The sequence below is a fragment of the Rhopalosiphum padi genome, chromosome 1 (assembly GCF_020882245.1).
Source record: "Rhopalosiphum padi isolate XX-2018 chromosome 1, ASM2088224v1, whole genome shotgun sequence".
Taxonomy (NCBI): Eukaryota; Metazoa; Arthropoda; class Insecta; order Hemiptera; family Aphididae; genus Rhopalosiphum; species Rhopalosiphum padi.
This window is the reverse complement of record NC_083597.1, coordinates 49,629,329-49,651,829: the sequence shown is the minus strand read 5'-3', so window position 1 is coordinate 49,651,829 and position 22,501 is coordinate 49,629,329.

Below are 22,501 nucleotides of genomic sequence, written 5' to 3'. Positions count from 1 at the left end.
CCTGTCCAGCCTGTCCAACTATCCAACCTGTCCAGCCTGTCCAACTATCCAACCTGTCAAGCCTGTCCAACTTTCCATCCTGTCCAACTATCCAGCCTGTCCAACTTTCCAGCCTGTCCAACTATCCAACCTGTCCAGCCTGTCCAACTTTCCAGCCTGTCCAACTATCCAAACTGTCCAGCCTGTCCAACTATCCAACCTGTCCAGCCTGTCCAACTTTCCAAACTGTCCAGCCTGACCAACTTTCCAACCTGTCCAGCCTGTCCAACTTTCTAACCTGTCCAGCCTGTCCAACTTTCCAGCCTGTCCAACTATCCAACCTGTCCAGCCTGTCCAACTTTCCAACCTGTCCATCCTGTCCAACTATCCAGCCTGTCCAACTATCCAACTTTCCAGCCTGTCCAGCCTGTTCTTATTTCCAACCTTTCCAACTATCCAACCTGTCCATCCTGTCCAACTATCCAGCCTGTCCAACTATCCAACTTTCCAGCCTGTCCAGCCTGTTCTTATTTCCAACCTTTCCAACTATCCAACCTGTCCATCCTGTCCAACTATCCAGCCTGTCCAACTATCCAACCTGTCCAGCCTGTCCAACTATCCAGACTGTACTAATTTCCAGCCGAAAGATTAAACATTTATTTTTTTGGACAACATTTATTAAGATTGGACAACTTGAATTTAAATTGGCCAAAATAAAGTTAGATTGGACAACATTTATTTTTTTGGACATTTTTTTTTGGACAACATTTTTTATGATTGGACAACATTTTTTAAGATTGGACAACATGAATTAAAATTTGCCAACATAAAGTTAGATTGGACAACATTTATTAAAATTGGCCAACATAAAGTTAGATTGGACAACATTTTTTAAAATTTGCCAACATAAAGTTAGATTGGACAACATTTATTAAAATTGGCCAACATAAAGTTAGATTGGGCAACATGAATTAAAATTGTCCAAAATAAAGTTAGATTGGACAACATTTTTTTTTTATAACATTTTTTAAGATTGGACAACATGAATTTAATTTGGCCAACATAAAGTTAGATTGGACATTTTTTTTTTGGACAACATTTTTTATGATTGGACAACATGAATTTAAATTGGCCAACATAAAGTTAGATTGGACAACATAAATGAAAATCTTTCCAGCCATTCCAACTATCCAACCTGTCCAACTTTCCAACCTGTCTAACTTTCCAACCTGTCCAGCCTGTCCAACTGTCCAGCCTGTCCAACTATCCAACATGTCCAGCCTGTCCAACTTTCCAACCTGTCCAGCCTGTCCAACTATCCAACCTGTCCAGCCTGTCCAACTATCCAACCTGTCAAGCCTGTCCAACTTTCCATCCTGTCCAACTATCCAGCCTGTCCAACTTTCCAGCCTGTCCAACTTTCCAGCCTGTCCAACTTTCTAACCTGTCCAGCCTGTCCAACTTTCCAGCCTGTCCAACTATCCAAACTGTCCAGCCTGTCCAACTATCCAACCTGTCCAGCCTGTCCAACTTTCCAACCTGTCCAGCCTGACCAACTTTCCAACCTGTCCAGCCTGTCCAACTTTCTAACCTGTCCAGCCTGTCCAACTTTCCAGCCTGTCCAACTATCCAACCTGTCCAGCCTGTCCAACTTTCCAACCTGTCCATCCTGTCCAACTATCCAGCCTGTCCAACTATCCAACTTTCCAGCCTGTCCAGCCTGTTCTTATTTCCAACCTTTCCAACTATCCAACCTGTCCATCCTGTCCAACTATCCAGCCTGTCCAACTATCCAACTTTCCAGCCTGTCCAGCCTGTTCTTATTTCCAACCTTTCCAACTATCCAACCTGTCCATCCTGTCCAACTATCCAGCCTGTCCAACTATCCAACCTGTCCAGCCTGTCCAACTATCCAGACTGTACTAATTTCCAGCCGAAAGATTAAACATTTATTTTTTTGGACAACATTTATTAAGATTGGACAACTTGAATTTAAATTGGCCAAAATAAAGTTAGATTGGACAACATTTATTTTTTTGGACATTTTTTTTTGGACAACATTTTTTATGATTGGACAACTTGAATTTAAATTGGCCAAAATAAAGTTAGATTGGACAACATTTTTTTTTTGGACAACATTTTTTATGATTGGACAACATGAATTTAAATTGGCCAACATAAAGTTAGATTGGACAACATTTATTTTTTTGGACATTTTTTTTGGACAACATTTTTTATGATTGGACAACATTTTTTAAGATTGGACAACATGAATTAAAATTTGCCAACATAAAGTTAGATTGGACAACATTTATTAAAATTGGCCAACATAAAGTTAGATTGGACAACATTTTTTAAAATTTGCCAACATAAAGTTAGATTGGACAACATTTATTAAAATTGGCCAACATAAAGTTAGATTGGGCAACATGAATTAAAATTGTCCAAAATAAAGTTAGATTGGACAACATTTTTTTTTTATAACATTTTTTAAGATTGGACAACATGAATTTAATTTGGCCAACATAAAGTTAGATTGGACATTTTTTTTTTGGACAACATTTTTTATGATTGGACAACATGAATTTAAATTGGCCAACATAAAGTTAGATTGGACAACATAAATGAAAATCTTTCCAGCCATTCCAACTATCCAACCTGTCCAACTTTCCAACCTGTCTAACTTTCCAACCTGTCCAGCCTGTCCAACTGTCCAGCCTGTCCAACTATCCAACATGTCCAGCCTGTCCAACTTTCCAACCTGTCCAGCCTGTCCAACTATCCAACCTGTCCAGCCTGTCCAACTATCCAACCTGTCAAGCCTGTCCAACTTTCCATCCTGTCCAACTATCCAGCCTGTCCAACTTTCCAGCCTGTCCAACTTTCCAGCCTGTCCAACTTTCTAACCTGTCCAGCCTGTCCAACTTTCCAGCCTGTCCAACTATCCAAACTGTCCAGCCTGTCCAACTATCCAACCTGTCCAACTATCCAACCTGTCCAGCCTGACCAACTTTCCAACCTGTCCAGCCTGTTCTTATTTCCAACCTTTCCAACTTTCCAGCCTGTCCAACTTTCCAGCCTGTCCAACTTTCTAACCTGTCCAGCCTGTCCAACTTTCCAGCCTGTCCAACTATCCAAACTGTCCAGCCTGTCCAACTATCCAACCTGTCCAGCCTGTCCAACTTTCCAACCTGTCCAGCCTGTCCAACTATCCAACCTGTCCAACCTGTCCAACTATCCAACCTGTCCAGCCTGTACAACTTTCCAGCCCGTCCAGCCTGTCCAGCCTGTTCTTATTTCCAACCTTTCCAACTATCCAACCTGTCCAGCCTGTCCAACTTTCCAGCCTGTCCAGCCTGTCCAATTATCCAGCCTGTCCAACTATCCAACCTGTCCAGCCTGTCCAACTATCCAGACTGTACTAATTTCCAGCCGAAAGATTAAACATTTATTTTTTTGGACAACATTTATTAAGATTGGACTACATGAATTAAAATTGGACAAAATAAAGTTAGATTGTACAACATTTATTAAGATTGGACAACATGAATTTTAATTGGCCAAAATAAAGTTAGATTGGACAACATTTATTTTTTTGGACATTTTTTTTGGACAACATTTTTTATGATTGGACAACATTTTTTAAGATTGGACAACATTTATTAAGATTGGACAACATGAATTTAAATTGGCCAAAAAAAAGTTAGATTGGACAACATTTTTTTTTTATAACATTTTTTAAGATTGGACAACATGAATTAAATTTGCCAACATAAAGTTAGATTGGACAACATTTTTTTTTTGGACAACATTTTTTATGATTGGACAACATGAATTTAAATTGGCCAACATAAAGTTAGATTGGACATTTTTTTTTTGGACAACATTTTTTATGATTGGACAACATGAATTTAAATTGGCCAAAATAAAAAAAGATTGGACAACATAAATGAAAATCTTTCCAGCCATTCCAACTATCCAACCTGTCCAACTTTCCAACCTGTCTAACTTTCCAACCTGTCCAGCCTGTCCAACTGTCCAGCCTGTCCAACTATCCAACCTGTCCAGCCTGTCCAACTTTCCAACCTGTCCAGCCTGTCCAACTTTCCAACCTGTCCAGCCTGTCCAACTTTCCAGCCTGTCCAACTTTCCAACCTGTCCAGCCTGTCCAACTTTCCAGCCTGTCCAACTATCCAACCTGTCCAGCCTGTCCAACTATCCAACCTGTCCAGCCTGTCCAACCTTCCAGCCTGTCCAGCCTGTCTAGCCTGTTCTTATTTCCAACCTTTCCAACTTTCCATCCTGTCCAACTATCCAGCCTGTCCAACTTTCCAGCCTGTCCAACTTTCTAACCTGTCCAGCCTGTCCAACTTTCCAGAATGTCCAACTATCCAAACTGTCCAGCCTGTCCAACTATCCAACCTGTCCAGCCTGTCCAACTTTCCAGCCTGTCCAACTATCCAAACTGTCCAGCCTGTCCAACTATCCAACCTGTCCAACTATCCAACCTGTCCAGCCTGTCCAACTTTCCAACCTGTCCAGCCTGTTCTTATTTCCAACCTTTCCAACTTTCCAGCCTGTCCAACTTTCCAGCCTGTCCAACTTTCTAACCTGTCCAGCCTGTCCAACTTTCCAGCCTGTCCAACTATCCAACCTGTCCAGCCTGTCCAACTTTCCAGCCTGTCCAACTATCCAAACTGTCCAGCCTGTCCAACTATCCAACCTGTCCAGCCTGTCCAACTTTCCAACCTGTCCAGCCTGACCAACTTTCCAACCTGTCCAGCCTGTCCAACTTTCCAGCCTGTCCAACTTTCTAACCTGTCCAGCCTGTCCAACTTTCCAGCCTGTCCAACTATCCAACCTGTCCAGCCTGTCCAACTTTCCAACCTGTCCATCCTGTCCAACTATCCAGCCTGTCCAACTATCCAACTTTCCAGCCTGTCCAGCCTGTTCTTATTTCCAACCTTTCCAACTATCCAACCTGTCCATCCTGTCCAACTTTCCAGCCTGTCCAACTATCCAAACTGTCCAGCCTGTCCAACTATCCAACCTGTCCAGCCTGTCCAACTTTCCAACCTGTCCAGCCTGTCCAACTTTCCAACCTGTCCAGCCTGTCCAACTATCCAACCTGTCCAACCTGTCCAACTATCCAACCTGTCCAACTTTCCAGCCTGTCCAACTTTCTAACCTGTCCAGCCTGTCCAACTTTCCAGCCTGTCCAACTATCCAAACTGTCCAGCCTGTCCAACTATCCAACCTGTCCAGCCTGTCCAACTATCCAACCTGTCCAACTATCCAACCTGTCCAGCCTGACCAACTTTCCAACCTGTCCAGCCTGTTCTTATTTCCAACCTTTCCAACTTTCCAGCCTGTCCAACTTTCTAACCTGTCCAGCCTGTCCAACTTTCCAGCCTGTCCAACTATCCAAACTGTCCAGCCTGTCCAACTATCCAACCTGTCCAACTATCCAACCTGTCCAGCCTGACCAACTTTCCAACCTGTCCAGCCTGTTCTTATTTCCAACCTTTCCAACTTTCCAGCCTGTCCAACTTTCCAGCCTGTCCAACTTTCTAACCTGTCCAGCCTGTCCAACTTTCCAGCCTGTCCAACTATCCAAACTGTCCAGCCTGTCCAACTATCCAACCTGTCCAGCCTGTCCAACTTTCCAACCTGTCCAGCCTGTCCAACTATCCAACCTGTCCAACCTGTCCAACTATCCAACCTGTCCAGCCTGTACAACTTTCCAGCCCGTCCAGCCTGTCCAGCCTGTTCTTATTTCCAACCTTTCCAACTATCCAACCTGTCCAGCCTGTCCAACTTTCCAGCCTGTCCAGCCTGTCCAATTATCCAGCCTGTCCAACTATCCAACCTGTCCAGCCTGTCCAACTATCCAGACTGTACTAATTTCCAGCCGAAAGATTAAACATTTATTTTTTTGGACAACATTTATTAAGATTGGACTACATGAATTAAAATTGGACAAAATAAAGTTAGATTGTACAACATTTATTAAGATTGGACAACATGAATTTTAATTGGCCAAAATAAAGTTAGATTGGACAACATTTATTTTTTTGGACATTTTTTTTGGACAACATTTTTTATGATTGGACAACATTTTTTAAGATTGGACAACATTTATTAAGATTGGACAACATGAATTTAAATTGGCCAAAAAAAAGTTAGATTGGACAACATTTTTTTTTTATAACATTTTTTAAGATTGGACAACATGAATTAAATTTGCCAACATAAAGTTAGATTGGACAACATTTTTTTTTTGGACAACATTTTTTATGATTGGACAACATGAATTTAAATTGGCCAACATAAAGTTAGATTGGACATTTTTTTTTTGGACAACATTTTTTATGATTGGACAACATGAATTTAAATTGGCCAAAATAAAAAAAGATTGGACAACATAAATGAAAATCTTTCCAGCCATTCCAACTATCCAACCTGTCCAACTTTCCAACCTGTCTAACTTTCCAACCTGTCCAGCCTGTCCAACTGTCCAGCCTGTCCAACTATCCAACCTGTCCAGCCTGTCCAACTTTCCAACCTGTCCAGCCTGTCCAACTTTCCAACCTGTCCAGCCTGTCCAACTTTCCAGCCTGTCCAACTTTCCAACCTGTCCAGCCTGTCCAACTTTCCAGCCTGTCCAACTATCCAACCTGTCCAGCCTGTCCAACTATCCAACCTGTCCAGCCTGTCCAACCTTCCAGCCTGTCCAGCCTGTCTAGCCTGTTCTTATTTCCAACCTTTCCAACTTTCCATCCTGTCCAACTATCCAGCCTGTCCAACTTTCCAGCCTGTCCAACTTTCTAACCTGTCCAGCCTGTCCAACTTTCCAGAATGTCCAACTATCCAAACTGTCCAGCCTGTCCAACTATCCAACCTGTCCAGCCTGTCCAACTTTCCAGCCTGTCCAACTATCCAAACTGTCCAGCCTGTCCAACTATCCAACCTGTCCAACTATCCAACCTGTCCAGCCTGTCCAACTTTCCAACCTGTCCAGCCTGTTCTTATTTCCAACCTTTCCAACTTTCCAGCCTGTCCAACTTTCCAGCCTGTCCAACTTTCTAACCTGTCCAGCCTGTCCAACTTTCCAGCCTGTCCAACTATCCAACCTGTCCAGCCTGTCCAACTTTCCAGCCTGTCCAACTATCCAAACTGTCCAGCCTGTCCAACTATCCAACCTGTCCAGCCTGTCCAACTTTCCAACCTGTCCAGCCTGACCAACTTTCCAACCTGTCCAGCCTGTCCAACTTTCCAGCCTGTCCAACTTTCTAACCTGTCCAGCCTGTCCAACTTTCCAGCCTGTCCAACTATCCAACCTGTCCAGCCTGTCCAACTTTCCAACCTGTCCATCCTGTCCAACTATCCAGCCTGTCCAACTATCCAACTTTCCAGCCTGTCCAGCCTGTTCTTATTTCCAACCTTTCCAACTATCCAACCTGTCCATCCTGTCCAACTATCCAGCCTGTCCAACTATCCAACTTTCCAGCCTGTCCAGCCTGTTCTTATTTCCAACCTTTCCAACTATCCAACCTGTCCATCCTGTCCAACTATCCAGCCTGTCCAACTATCCAACCTGTCCAGCCTGTCCAACTATCCAGACTGTACTAATTTCCAGCCGAAAGATTAAACATTTATTTTTTTGGACAACATTTATTAAGATTGGACAACTTGAATTTAAATTGGCCAAAATAAAGTTAGATTGGACAACATTTTTTTTTTTATAACATTTTTTAAGATTGGACAACATGAATTTAATTTGGCCAACATAAAGTTAGATTGGACAACATTTTTTTTTTGGACAACATTTTTTATGATTGGACAACATTTTTTAAGATTGGACAACATGAATTAAAATTTGCCAACATAAAGTTAGATTGGACAACATTTATTAAAATTGGCCAACATAAAGTTAGATTGGGCAACATGAATTAAAATTGTCCAAAATAAAGTTAGATTGGACAACATTTTTTTTTTATAACATTTTTTAAGATTGGACAACATGAATTTAATTTGGCCAACATAAAGTTAGATTGGACATTTTTTTTTTGGACAACATTTTTTATGATTGGACAACATGAATTTAAATTGGCCAACATAAAGTTAGATTGGACAACATAAATGAAAATCTTTCCAGCCATTCCAACTATCCAACCTGTCCAACTTTCCAACCTGTCTAACTTTCCAACCTGTCCAGCCTGTCCAACTGTCCAGCCTGTCCAACTATCCAACATGTCCAGCCTGTCCAACTTTCCAACCTGTCCAGCCTGTCCAACTATCCAACCTGTCCAGCCTGTCCAACTATCCAACCTGTCAAGCCTGTCCAACTTTCCATCCTGTCCAACTATCCAGCCTGTCCAACTTTCCAGCCTGTCCAACTTTCCAGCCTGTCCAACTTTCTAACCTGTCCAGCCTGTCCAACTTTCCAGCCTGTCCAACTATCCAAACTGTCCAGCCTGTCCAACTATCCAACCTGTCCAACTATCCAACCTGTCCAGCCTGTCCAACTTTCCAACCTGTCCAGCCTGTTCTTATTTCCAACCTTTCCAACTTTCCAGCCTGTCCAACTTTCCAGCCTGTCCAACTTTCTAACCTGTCCAGCCTGTCCAACTTTCCAGCCTGTCCAACTATCCAAACTGTCCAGCCTGTCCAACTATCCAACCTGTCCAGCCTGTCCAACTTTCCAACCTGTCCAGCCTGTCCAACTATCCAACCTGTCCAACCTGTCCAACTATCCAACCTGTCCAGCCTGTACAACTTTCCAGCCCGTCCAGCCTGTCCAGCCTGTTCTTATTTCCAACCTTTCCAACTATCCAACCTGTCCAGCCTGTCCAACTATCCAGACTGTACTAATTTCCAGCCGAAAGATTAAACATTTATTTTTTTGGACAACATTTATTAAGATTGGACTACATGAATTAAAATTGGACAAAATAAAGTTAGATTGTACAACATTTATTAAGATTGGACAACATGAATTTTAATTGGCCAAAATAAAGTTAGATTGGACAACATTTATTTTTTTGGACATTTTTTTTGGACAACATTTTTTATGATTGGACAACATTTTTTAAGATTGGACAACATTTATTAAGATTGGACAACATGAATTTAAATTGGCCAAAAAAAAGTTAGATTGGACAACATTTTTTATTAATAACATTTTTTAAGATTGGACAACATGAATTTAATTTGGCCAACATAAAGTTAGATTGGACAACATTTATTAAAATTGTCCAAAATAAAGTTAGATTGGACAACATTTTTTTTTTTAATAACATTTTTTAAGATTGGACAACATGAATTTAATTTGGCCAACATAAAGTTAGATTGGACATTTTTTTTTTGGACAACATGAATTTAAATTGGCCAACATAAAGTTAGATTGGACAACATTTATTAAGATTGGACAACATGAATTCAAATTGGCCAAAATAAAGTTAGATTGGACAACATAAATGAAAATCTTTCCAGCCATTCCAACTATCCAACCTGTCCAACTTTCCAACCTGTCTAACTTTCCAACCTGTCCAGCCTGTCCAACTTTCCAGCCTGTCCAACTTTCCAACCTGTCCAGCCTGTCCAACTTTCCAGCCTGTCCAACTATCCAAACTGTCCAGCCTGTCCAACTATCCAACCTGTCCAGCCTGTCCAACTATCCAACCTGTCCAGCCTGTCCAACCTTCCAGCCTGTCCAGCCTGTCTAGCCTGTTCTTATTTCCAACCTTTCCAACTTTCCATCCTGTCCAACTATCCAGCCTGTCCAACTTTCCAGCCTGTCCAACTTTCTAACCTGTCCAGCCTGTCCAACTTTCCAGAATGTCCAACTATCCAAACTGTCCAGCCTGTCCAACTATCCAACCTGTCCAGCCTGTCCAACTTTCCAGCCTGTCCAACTATCCAAACTGTCCAGCCTGTCCAACTATCCAACCTGTCCAACTATCCAACCTGTCCAGCCTGTCCAACTTTCCAACCTGTCCAGCCTGTTCTTATTTCCAACCTTTCCAACTTTCCAGCCTGTCCAACTTTCCAGCCTGTCCAACTTTCTAACCTGTCCAGCCTGTCCAACTTTCCAGCCTGTCCAACTATCCAACCTGTCCAGCCTGTCCAACTTTCCAGCCTGTCCAACTATCCAAACTGTCCAGCCTGTCCAACTATCCAACCTGTCCAGCCTGTCCAACTTTCCAACCTGTCCAGCCTGACCAACTTTCCAACCTGTCCAGCCTGTCCAACTTTCCAGCCTGTCCAACTTTCTAACCTGTCCAGCCTGTCCAACTTTCCAGCCTGTCCAACTATCCAACCTGTCCAGCCTGTCCAACTATCCAACCTGTCCAACCTGTCCAACTATCCAACCTGTCCAGCCTGTACAACTTTCCAGCCCGTCCAGCCTGTCCAGCCTGTTCTTATTTCCAACCTTTCCAACTATCCAACCTGTCCAGCCTGTCCAACTTTCCAGCCTGTCCAGCCTGTCCAATTATCCAGCCTGTCCAACTATCCAACCTGTCCAGCCTGTCCAACTATCCAGACTGTACTAATTTCCAGCCGAAAGATTAAACATTTATTTTTTTGGACAACATTTATTAAGATTGGACTACATGAATTAAAATTGGACAAAATAAAGTTAGATTGTACAACATTTATTAAGATTGGACAACATGAATTTTAATTGGCCAAAATAAAGTTAGATTGGACAACATTTATTTTTTTGGACATTTTTTTTGGACAACATTTTTTATGATTGGACAACATTTTTTAAGATTGGACAACATTTATTAAGATTGGACAACATGAATTTAAATTGGCCAAAAAAAAGTTAGATTGGACAACATTTTTTTTTTATAACATTTTTTAAGATTGGACAACATGAATTTAATTTGGCCAACATAAAGTTAGATTGGACAACATTTATTAAAATTGTCCAAAATAAAGTTAGATTGGACAACATTTTTTTTTTTAATAACATTTTTTAAGATTGGACAACATGAATTTAATTTGGCCAACATAAAGTTAGATTGGACATTTTTTTTTTGGACAACATGAATTTAAATTGGCCAACATAAAGTTAGATTGGACAACATTTATTAAGATTGGACAACATGAATTCAAATTGGCCAAAATAAAGTTAGATTGGACAACATAAATGAAAATCTTTCCAGCCATTCCAACTATCCAACCTGTCCAACTTTCCAACCTGTCTAACTTTCCAACCTGTCCAGCCTGTCCAACTTTCCAGCCTGTCCAACTATCCAAACTGTCCAGCCTGTCCAACTATCCAACCTGTCCAGCCTGTCCAACTATCCAACCTGTCCAGCCTGTCCAACCTTCCAGCCTGTCCAGCCTGTCTAGCCTGTTCTTATTTCCAACCTTTCCAACTTTCCATCCTGTCCAACTATCCAGCCTGTCCAACTTTCCAGCCTGTCCAACTTTCTAACCTGTCCAACTTTCCAACCTGTCTAACTTTCCAACCTGTCCAGCCTGTCCAACTTTCCAGCCTGTCCAACTATCCAAACTGTCCAGCCTGTCCAACTATCCAACCTGTCCAACTATCCAACCTGTCCAGCCTGTCCAACTTTCCAACCTGTCCAGCCTGTTCTTATTTCCAACCTTTCCAACTTTCCAGCCTGTCCAACTTTCCAGCCTGTCCAACTTTCTAACCTGTCCAGCCTGTCCAACTTTCCAGCCTGTCCAACTATCCAACCTGTCCAGCCTGTCCAACTTTCCAGCCTGTCCAACTATCCAAACTGTCCAGCCTGTCCAACTATCCAACCTGTCCAGCCTGTCCAACTTTCCAACCTGTCCAGCCTGACCAACTTTCCAACCTGTCCAGCCTGTCCAACTTTCCAGCCTGTCCAACTTTCTAACCTGTCCAGCCTGTCCAACTTTCCAGCCTGTCCAACTATCCAACCTGTCCAGCCTGTCCAACTTTCCAACCTGTCCATCCTGTCCAACTATCCAGCCTGTCCAACTATCCAACTTTCCAGCCTGTCCAGCCTGTTCTTATTTCCAACCTTTCCAACTATCCAACCTGTCCATCCTGTCCAACTATCCAGCCTGTCCAACTATCCAACTTTCCAGCCTGTCCAGCCTGTTCTTATTTCCAACCTTTCCAACTATCCAACCTGTCCATCCTGTCCAACTATCCAGCCTGTCCAACTATCCAACCTGTCCAGCCTGTCCAACTATCCAGACTGTACTAATTTCCAGCCGAAAGATTAAACATTTATTTTTTTGGACAACATTTATTAAGATTGGACAACTTGAATTTAAATTGGCCAAAATAAAGTTAGATTGGACAACATTTATTTTTTTGGACATTTTTTTTTGGACAACATTTTTTATGATTGGACAACTTGAATTTAAATTGGCCAAAATAAAGTTAGATTGGACAACATTTTTTTTTTTATAACATTTTTTAAGATTGGACAACATGAATTTAATTTGGCCAACATAAAGTTAGATTGGACAACATTTTTTTTTTGGACAACATTTTTTATGATTGGACAACATGAATTTAAATTGGCCAACATAAAGTTAGATTGGACAACATTTATTTTTTTGGACATTTTTTTTGGACAACATTTTTTATGATTGGACAACATTTTTTAAGATTGGACAACATGAATTAAAATTTGCCAACATAAAGTTAGATTGGACAACATTTATTAAAATTGGCCAACATAAAGTTAGATTGGACAACATTTTTTAAAATTTGCCAACATAAAGTTAGATTGGACAACATTTATTAAAATTGGCCAACATAAAGTTAGATTGGGCAACATGAATTAAAATTGTCCAAAATAAAGTTAGATTGGACAACATTTTTTTTTTATAACATTTTTTAAGATTGGACAACATGAATTTAATTTGGCCAACATAAAGTTAGATTGGACATTTTTTTTTTGGACAACATTTTTTATGATTGGACAACATGAATTTAAATTGGCCAACATAAAGTTAGATTGGACAACATAAATGAAAATCTTTCCAGCCATTCCAACTATCCAACCTGTCCAACTTTCCAACCTGTCTAACTTTCCAACCTGTCCAGCCTGTCCAACTGTCCAGCCTGTCCAACTATCCAACATGTCCAGCCTGTCCAACTTTCCAACCTGTCCAGCCTGTCCAACTATCCAACCTGTCCAGCCTGTCCAACTATCCAACCTGTCAAGCCTGTCCAACTTTCCATCCTGTCCAACTATCCAGCCTGTCCAACTTTCCAGCCTGTCCAACTTTCCAGCCTGTCCAACTTTCTAACCTGTCCAACCTGTCCAACTTTCCAACCTGTCTAACTTTCCAAACTGTCCAGCCTGTCCAACTATCCAACCTGTCCAGCCTGTCCAACTTTCCAACCTGTCCAGCCTGACCAACTTTCCAACCTGTCCAGCCTGTCCAACTTTCCAGCCTGTCCAACTTTCTAACCTGTCCAGCCTGTCCAACTTTCCAACCTGTCTAACTTTCCAACCTGTCCAGCCTGTCCAACTGTCCAGCCTGTCCAACTATCCAACATGTCCAGCCTGTCCAACTTTCCAACCTGTCCAGCCTGTCCAACTATCCAGCCTGTCCAACTATCCAACTTTCCAGCCTGTCCAGCCTGTTCTTATTTCCAACCTTTCCAACTATCCAACCTGTCCATCCTGTCCAACTATCCAGCCTGTCCAACTATCCAACTTTCCAGCCTGTCCAGCCTGTTCTTATTTCCAACCTTTCCAACTATCCAACCTGTCCATCCTGTCCAACTATCCAGCCTGTCCAACTATCCAACCTGTCCAGCCTGTCCAACTATCCAGACTGTACTAATTTCCAGCCGAAAGATTAAACATTTATTTTTTTGGACAACATTTATTAAGATTGGACAACTTGAATTTAAATTGGCCAAAATAAAGTTAGATTGGACAACATTTATTTTTTTGGACATTTTTTTTTGGACAACATTTTTTATGATTGGACAACTTGAATTTAAATTGGCCAAAATAAAGTTAGATTGGACAACATTTTTTTTTTTATAACATTTTTTAAGATTGGACAACATGAATTTAATTTGGCCAACATAAAGTTAGATTGGACAACATTTTTTTTTTGGACAACATTTTTTATGATTGGACAACATGAATTTAAATTGGCCAACATAAAGTTAGATTGGACAACATTTATTTTTTTGGACATTTTTTTTGGACAACATTTTTTATGATTGGACAACATTTTTTAAGATTGGACAACATGAATTAAAATTTGCCAACATAAAGTTAGATTGGACAACATTTATTAAAATTGGCCAACATAAAGTTAGATTGGGCAACATGAATTAAAATTGTCCAAAATAAAGTTAGATTGGACAACATTTTTTTTTTATAACATTTTTTAAGATTGGACAACATGAATTTAATTTGGCCAACATAAAGTTAGATTGGACATTTTTTTTTTGGACAACATTTTTTATGATTGGACAACATGAATTTAAATTGGCCAACATAAAGTTAGATTGGACAACATAAATGAAAATCTTTCCAGCCATTCCAACTATCCAACCTGTCCAACTTTCCAACCTGTCTAACTTTCCAACCTGTCCAGCCTGTCCAACTGTCCAGCCTGTCCAACTATCCAACATGTCCAGCCTGTCCAACTTTCCAACCTGTCCAGCCTGTCCAACTATCCAACCTGTCCAGCCTGTCCAACTATCCAACCTGTCAAGCCTGTCCAACTTTCCATCCTGTCCAACTATCCAGCCTGTCCAACTTTCCAGCCTGTCCAACTTTCCAGCCTGTCCAACTTTCTAACCTGTCCAGCCTGTCCAACTTTCCAGCCTGTCCAACTATCCAAACTGTCCAGCCTGTCCAACTATCCAACCTGTCCAACTATCCAACCTGTCCAGCCTGTCCAACTTTCCAACCTGTCCAGCCTGTTCTTATTTCCAACCTTTCCAACTTTCCAGCCTGTCCAACTTTCCAGCCTGTCCAACTTTCTAACCTGTCCAGCCTGTCCAACTTTCCAGCCTGTCCAACTATCCAAACTGTCCAGCCTGTCCAACTATCCAACCTGTCCAGCCTGTCCAACTTTCCAACCTGTCCAGCCTGTCCAACTATCCAACCTGTCCAACCTGTCCAACTATCCAACCTGTCCAGCCTGTACAACTTTCCAGCCCGTCCAGCCTGTCCAGCCTGTTCTTATTTCCAACCTTTCCAACTATCCAACCTGTCCAGCCTGTCCAACTTTCCAGCCTGTCCAGCCTGTCCAATTATCCAGCCTGTCCAACTATCCAACCTGTCCAGCCTGTCCAACTATCCAGACTGTACTAATTTCCAGCCGAAAGATTAAACATTTATTTTTTTGGACAACATTTATTAAGATTGGACTACATGAATTAAAATTGGACAAAATAAAGTTAGATTGTACAACATTTATTAAGATTGGACAACATGAATTTTAATTGGCCAAAATAAAGTTAGATTGGACAACATTTATTTTTTTGGACATTTTTTTTGGACAACATTTTTTATGATTGGACAACATTTTTTAAGATTGGACAACATTTATTAAGATTGGACAACATGAATTTAAATTGGCCAAAAAAAAGTTAGATTGGACAACATTTTTTTTTAATAACATTTTTTAAGATTGGACAACATGAATTTAATTTGGCCAACATAAAGTTAGATTGGACAACATTTATTAAAATTGTCCAAAATAAAGTTAGATTGGACAACATTTTTTTTTTTAATAACATTTTTTAAGATTGGACAACATGAATTTAATTTGGCCAACATAAAGTTAGATTGGACATTTTTTTTTTGGACAACATGAATTTAAATTGGCCAACATAAAGTTAGATTGGACAACATTTATTAAGATTGGACAACATGAATTCAAATTGGCCAAAATAAAGTTAGATTGGACAACATAAATGAAAATCTTTCCAGCCATTCCAACTATCCAACCTGTCCAACTTTCCAACCTGTCTAACTTTCCAACCTGTCCAGCCTGTCCAACTTTCCAGCCTGTCCAACTTTCCAACCTGTCCAGCCTGTCCAACTTTCCAGCCTGTCCAACTATCCAAACTGTCCAGCCTGTCCAACTATCCAACCTGTCCAGCCTGTCCAACTATCCAACCTGTCCAGCCTGTCCAACCTTCCAGCCTGTCCAGCCTGTCTAGCCTGTTCTTATTTCCAACCTTTCCAACTTTCCATCCTGTCCAACTATCCAGCCTGTCCAACTTTCCAGCCTGTCCAACTTTCTAACCTGTCCAGCCTGTCCAACTTTCCAGAATGTCCAACTATCCAAACTGTCCAGCCTGTCCAACTATCCAACCTGTCCAGCCTGTCCAACTTTCCAGCCTGTCCAACTATCCAAACTGTCCAGCCTGTCCAACTATCCAACCTGTCCAACTATCCAACCTGTCCAGCCTGTCCAACTTTCCAACCTGTCCAGCCTGTTCTTATTTCCAACCTTTCCAACTTTCCAGCCTGTCCAACTTTCCAGCCTGTCCAACTTTCTAACCTGTCCAGCCTGTCCAACTTTCCAGCCTGTCCAACTATCCAACCTGTCCAGCCTGTCCAACTTTCCAGCCTGTCCAACTATCCAAACTGTCCAGCCTGTCCAACTATCCAACCTGTCCAGCCTGTCCAACTTTCCAACCTGTCCAGCCTGACCAACTTTCCAACCTGTCCAGCCTGTCCAACTTTCCAGCCTGTCCAACTTTCTAACCTGTCCAGCCTGTCCAACTTTCCAGCCTGTCCAACTATCCAACCTGTCCAGCCTGTCCAACTATCCAACCTGTCCAACCTGTCCAACTATCCAACCTGTCCAGCCTGTACAACTTTCCAGCCCGTCCAGCCTGTCCAGCCTGTTCTTATTTCCAACCTTTCCAACTATCCAACCTGTCCAGCCTGTCCAACTTTCCAGCCTGTCCAGCCTGTCCAATTATCCAGCCTGTCCAACTATCCAACCTGTCCAGCCTGTCCAACTATCCAGACTGTACTAATTTCCAGCCGAAAGATTAAACATTTATTTTTTTGGACAACATTTATTAAGATTGGACTACATGAATTAAAATTGGACAAAATAAAGTTAGATTGTACAACATTTATTAAGATTGGACAACATGAATTTTAATTGGCCAAAATAAAGTTAGATTGGACAACATTTATTTTTTTGGACATTTTTTTTGGACAACATTTTTTATGATTGGACAACATTTTTTAAGATTGGACAACATTTATTAAGATTGGACAACATGAATTTAAATTGGCCAAAAAAAAGTTAGATTGGACAACATTTTTTTTTTATAACATTTTTTAAGATTGGACAACATGAATTTAATTTGGCCAACATAAAGTTAGATTGGACAACATTTATTAAAATTGTCCAAAATAAAGTTAGATTGGACAACATTTTTTTTTTTAATAACATTTTTTAAGATTGGACAACATGAATTTAATTTGGCCAACATAAAGTTAGATTGGACATTTTTTTTTGGACAACATGAATTTAAATTGGCCAACATAAAGTTAGATTGGACAACATTTATTAAGATTGGACAACATGAATTCAAATTGGCCAAAATAAAGTTAGATTGGACAACATAAATGAAAATCTTTCCAGCCATTCCAACTATCCAACCTGTCCAACTTTCCAACCTGTCTAACTTTCCAACCTGTCCAGCCTGTCCAACTTTCCAGCCTGTCCAACTTTCCAACCTGTCCAGCCTGTCCAACTTTCCAGCCTGTCCAACTATCCAAACTGTCCAGCCTGTCCAACTATCCAACCTGTCCAGCCTGTCCAACTATCCAACCTGTCCAGCCTGTCCAACCTTCCAGCCTGTCCAGCCTGTCTAGCCTGTTCTTATTTCCAACCTTTCCAACTTTCCATCCTGTCCAACTATCCAGCCTGTCCAACTTTCCAGCCTGTCCAACTTTCTAACCTGTCCAGCCTGTCCAACTTTCCAGAATGTCCAACTATCCAAACTGTCCAGCCTGTCCAACTATCCAACCTGTCCAGCCTGTCCAACTTTCCAGCCTGTCCAACTATCCAAACTGTCCAGCCTGTCCAACTATCCAACCTGTCCAACTATCCAACCTGTCCAGCCTGTCCAACTTTCCAACCTGTCCAGCCTGTTCTTATTTCCAACCTTTCCAACTTTCCAGCCTGTCCAACTTTCCAGCCTGTCCAACTTTCTAACCTGTCCAGCCTGTCCAACTTTCCAGCCTGTCCAACTATCCAACCTGTCCAGCCTGTCCAACTTTCCAGCCTGTCCAACTATCCAAACTGTCCAGCCTGTCCAACTATCCAACCTGTCCAGCCTGTCCAACTTTCCAACCTGTCCAGCCTGACCAACTTTCCAACCTGTCCAGCCTGTCCAACTTTCCAGCCTGTCCAACTTTCTAACCTGTCCAGCCTGTCCAACTTTCCAGCCTGTCCAACTATCCAACCTGTCCAGCCTGTCCAACTTTCCAACCTGTCCATCCTGTCCAACTATCCAGCCTGTCCAACTATCCAACTTTCCAGCCTGTCCAGCCTGTTCTTATTTCCAACCTTTCCAACTATCCAACCTGTCCATCCTGTCCAACTATCCAGCCTGTCCAACTATCCAACTTTCCAGCCTGTCCAGCCTGTTCTTATTTCCAACCTTTCCAACTATCCAACCTGTCCATCCTGTCCAACTATCCAGCCTGTCCAACTATCCAACCTGTCCAGCCTGTCCAACTATCCAGACTGTACTAATTTCCAGCCGAAAGATTAAACATTTATTTTTTTGGACAACATTTATTAAGATTGGACAACTTGAATTTAAATTGGCCAAAATAAAGTTAGATTGGACAACATTTATTTTTTTGGACATTTTTTTTTGGACAACATTTTTTATGATTGGACAACTTGAATTTAAATTGGCCAAAATAAAGTTAGATTGGACAACATTTTTTTTTTTATAACATTTTTTAAGATTGGACAACATGAATTTAATTTGGCCAACATAAAGTTAGATTGGACAACATTTTTTTTTTGGACAACATTTTTTATGATTGGACAACATGAATTTAAATTGGCCAACATAAAGTTAGATTGGACAACATTTATTTTTTTGGACATTTTTTTTGGACAACATTTTTTATGATTGGACAACATTTTTTAAGATTGGACAACATGAATTAAAATTTGCCAACATAAAGTTAGATTGGACAACATTTATTAAAATTGGCCAACATAAAGTTAGATTGGACAACATTTTTTAAAATTTGCCAACATAAAGTTAGATTGGACAACATTTATTAAAATTGGCCAACATAAAGTTAGATTGGGCAACATGAATTAAAATTGTCCAAAATAAAGTTAGATTGGACAACATTTTTTTTTTATAACATTTTTTAAGATTGGACAACATGAATTTAATTTGGCCAACATAAAGTTAGATTGGACATTTTTTTTTTGGACAACATTTTTTATGATTGGACAACATGAATTTAAATTGGCCAACATAAAGTTAGATTGGACAACATAAATGAAAATCTTTCCAGCCATTCCAACTATCCAACCTGTCCAACTTTCCAACCTGTCTAACTTTCCAACCTGTCCAGCCTGTCCAACTGTCCAGCCTGTCCAACTATCCAACATGTCCAGCCTGTCCAACTTTCCAACCTGTCCAGCCTGTCCAACTATCCAACCTGTCCAGCCTGTCCAACTATCCAACCTGTCAAGCCTGTCCAACTTTCCATCCTGTCCAACTATCCAGCCTGTCCAACTTTCCAGCCTGTCCAACTTTCCAGCCTGTCCAACTTTCTAACCTGTCCAGCCTGTCCAACTTTCCAGCCTGTCCAACTATCCAAACTGTCCAGCCTGTCCAACTATCCAACCTGTCCAACTATCCAACCTGTCCAGCCTGTCCAACTTTCCAACCTGTCCAGCCTGTTCTTATTTCCAACCTTTCCAACTTTCCAGCCTGTCCAACTTTCCAGCCTGTCCAACTTTCTAACCTGTCCAGCCTGTCCAACTTTCCAGCCTGTCCAACTATCCAAACTGTCCAGCCTGTCCAACTATCCAACCTGTCCAGCCTGTCCAACTTTCCAACCTGTCCAGCCTGTCCAACTATCCAACCTGTCCAACCTGTCCAACTATCCAACCTGTCCAGCCTGTACAACTTTCCAGCCCGTCCAGCCTGTCCAGCCTGTTCTTATTTCCAACCTTTCCAACTATCCAACCTGTCCAGCCTGTCCAACTTTCCAGCCTGTCCAGCCTGTCCAATTATCCAGCCTGTCCAACTATCCAACCTGTCCAGCCTGTCCAACTATCCAGACTGTACTAATTTCCAGCCGAAAGATTAAACATTTATTTTTTTGGACAACATTTATTAAGATTGGACTACATGAATTAAAATTGGACAAAATAAAGTTAGATTGTACAACATTTATTAAGATTGGACAACATGAATTTTAATTGGCCAAAATAAAGTTAGATTGGACAACATTTATTTTTTTGGACATTTTTTTTGGACAACATTTTTTATGATTGGACAACATTTTTTAAGATTGGACAACATTTATTAAGATTGGACAACATGAATTTAAATTGGCCAAAAAAAAGTTAGATTGGACAACATTTTTTTTTTATAACATTTTTTAAGATTGGACAACATGAATTTAATTTGGCCAACATAAAGTTAGATTGGACAACATTTATTAAAATTGTCCAAAATAAAGTTAGATTGGACAACATTTTTTTTTTTAATAACATTTTTTAAGATTGGACAACATGAATTTAATTTGGCCAACATAAAGTTAGATTGGACATTTTTTTTTGGACAACATGAATTTAAATTGGCCAACATAAAGTTAGATTGGACAACATTTATTAAGATTGGACAACATGAATTCAAATTGGCCAAAATAAAGTTAGATTGGACAACATAAATGAAAATCTTTCCAGCCATTCCAACTATCCAACCTGTCCAACTTTCCAACCTGTCTAACTTTCCAACCTGTCCAGCCTGTCCAACTTTCCAGCCTGTCCAACTTTCCAACTTTCCAGAATGTCCAACTATCCAAACTGTCCAGCCTGTCCAACTATCCAACCTGTCCAGCCTGTCCAACTTTCCAGCCTGTCCAACTATCCAAACTGTCCAGCCTGTCCAACTATCCAACCTGTCCAGCCTGTCCAACTTTCCAACCTGTCCAGCCTGACCAACTTTCCAACCTGTCCAGCCTGTCTAACTTTCCAGCCTGTCCAACTTTCTAACCTGTCCAGCCTGTCCAACTTTCCAGCCTGTCCAACTATCCAACTTGTCCAGCCTGTCCAACTTTCCAACCTGTCCATCCTGTCCAACTATCCAGCCTGTCCAACTATCCAACTTTCCAGCCTGTCCAGCCTGTTCTTATTTCCAACCTTTCCAACTATCCAACCTGTCCATCCTGTCCAACTATCCAGCCTGTCCAACTATCCAACTTTCCAGCCTGTCCAGCCTGTCCAGCCTGTTCTTATTTCCAACCTTTCCAACTATCCAACCTGTCCATCCTGTCCAACTATCCAGCCTGTCCAACTATCCAACCTGTCCAGCCTGTCCAACTATCCAGACTGTACTAATTTCCAGCCGAAAGATTAAACATTTATTTTTTTGGACAACATTTATTAAGATTGGACAACTTGAATTTAAATTGGCCAAAATAAAGTTAGATTGGACAACATTTATTTTTTTGGACATTTTTTTTTGGACAACATTTTTTATGATTGGACAACTTGAATTTAAATTGGCCAAAATAAAGTTAGATTGGACAACATTTTTTAAAATTTGCCAACATAAAGTTAGATTGGACAACATTTATTTTTTTGGACATTTTTTTTTTGTACAACATTTATTTTTTTGGACAACATTTATTAAGATTGGACTACATGAATTAAAATTGGACAAAATAAAGTTAGATTGTACAACATTTATTAAGATTGGACAACATGAATTTTAATTGGCCAAAATAAAGTTAGATTGGACAACATTTATTTTTTGGACATTTTTTTTTGGACAACATTTTTTATGATTGGACAACATTTTTTAAGATTGGACAACATTTATTAAGATTGGACAACATGAATTAAAATTGTCCAAAATAAAGTTAGATTGGACATTTTTTTTTATAACATTTTTTAAGATTGGACAACATGAATTTAATTTGGCCAACATAAAGTTAGATTGGGCAACATGAATTAAAATTGTCCAAAATAAAGTTAAATTGGACAACATTTTTTTTTTATAACATTTTTTAAGATTGGACAACATTTTTTATGATTGGACAACATGAATTTAAATTGGCCAACATAAAGTTAGATTGGACAACATTTATTTTTTTGGACATTTTTTTTGGACAACATTTTTTATGATTGGACAACATTTTTTAAGATTGGACAACATGAATTAAAATTTGCCTACATAAAGTTAGATTGGACAACATGAATTAAAATTTGCCAACATAAAGTTAGATTGGACAACATTTATTAAAATTTGCCAACATAAAGTTAGATTGGGCAA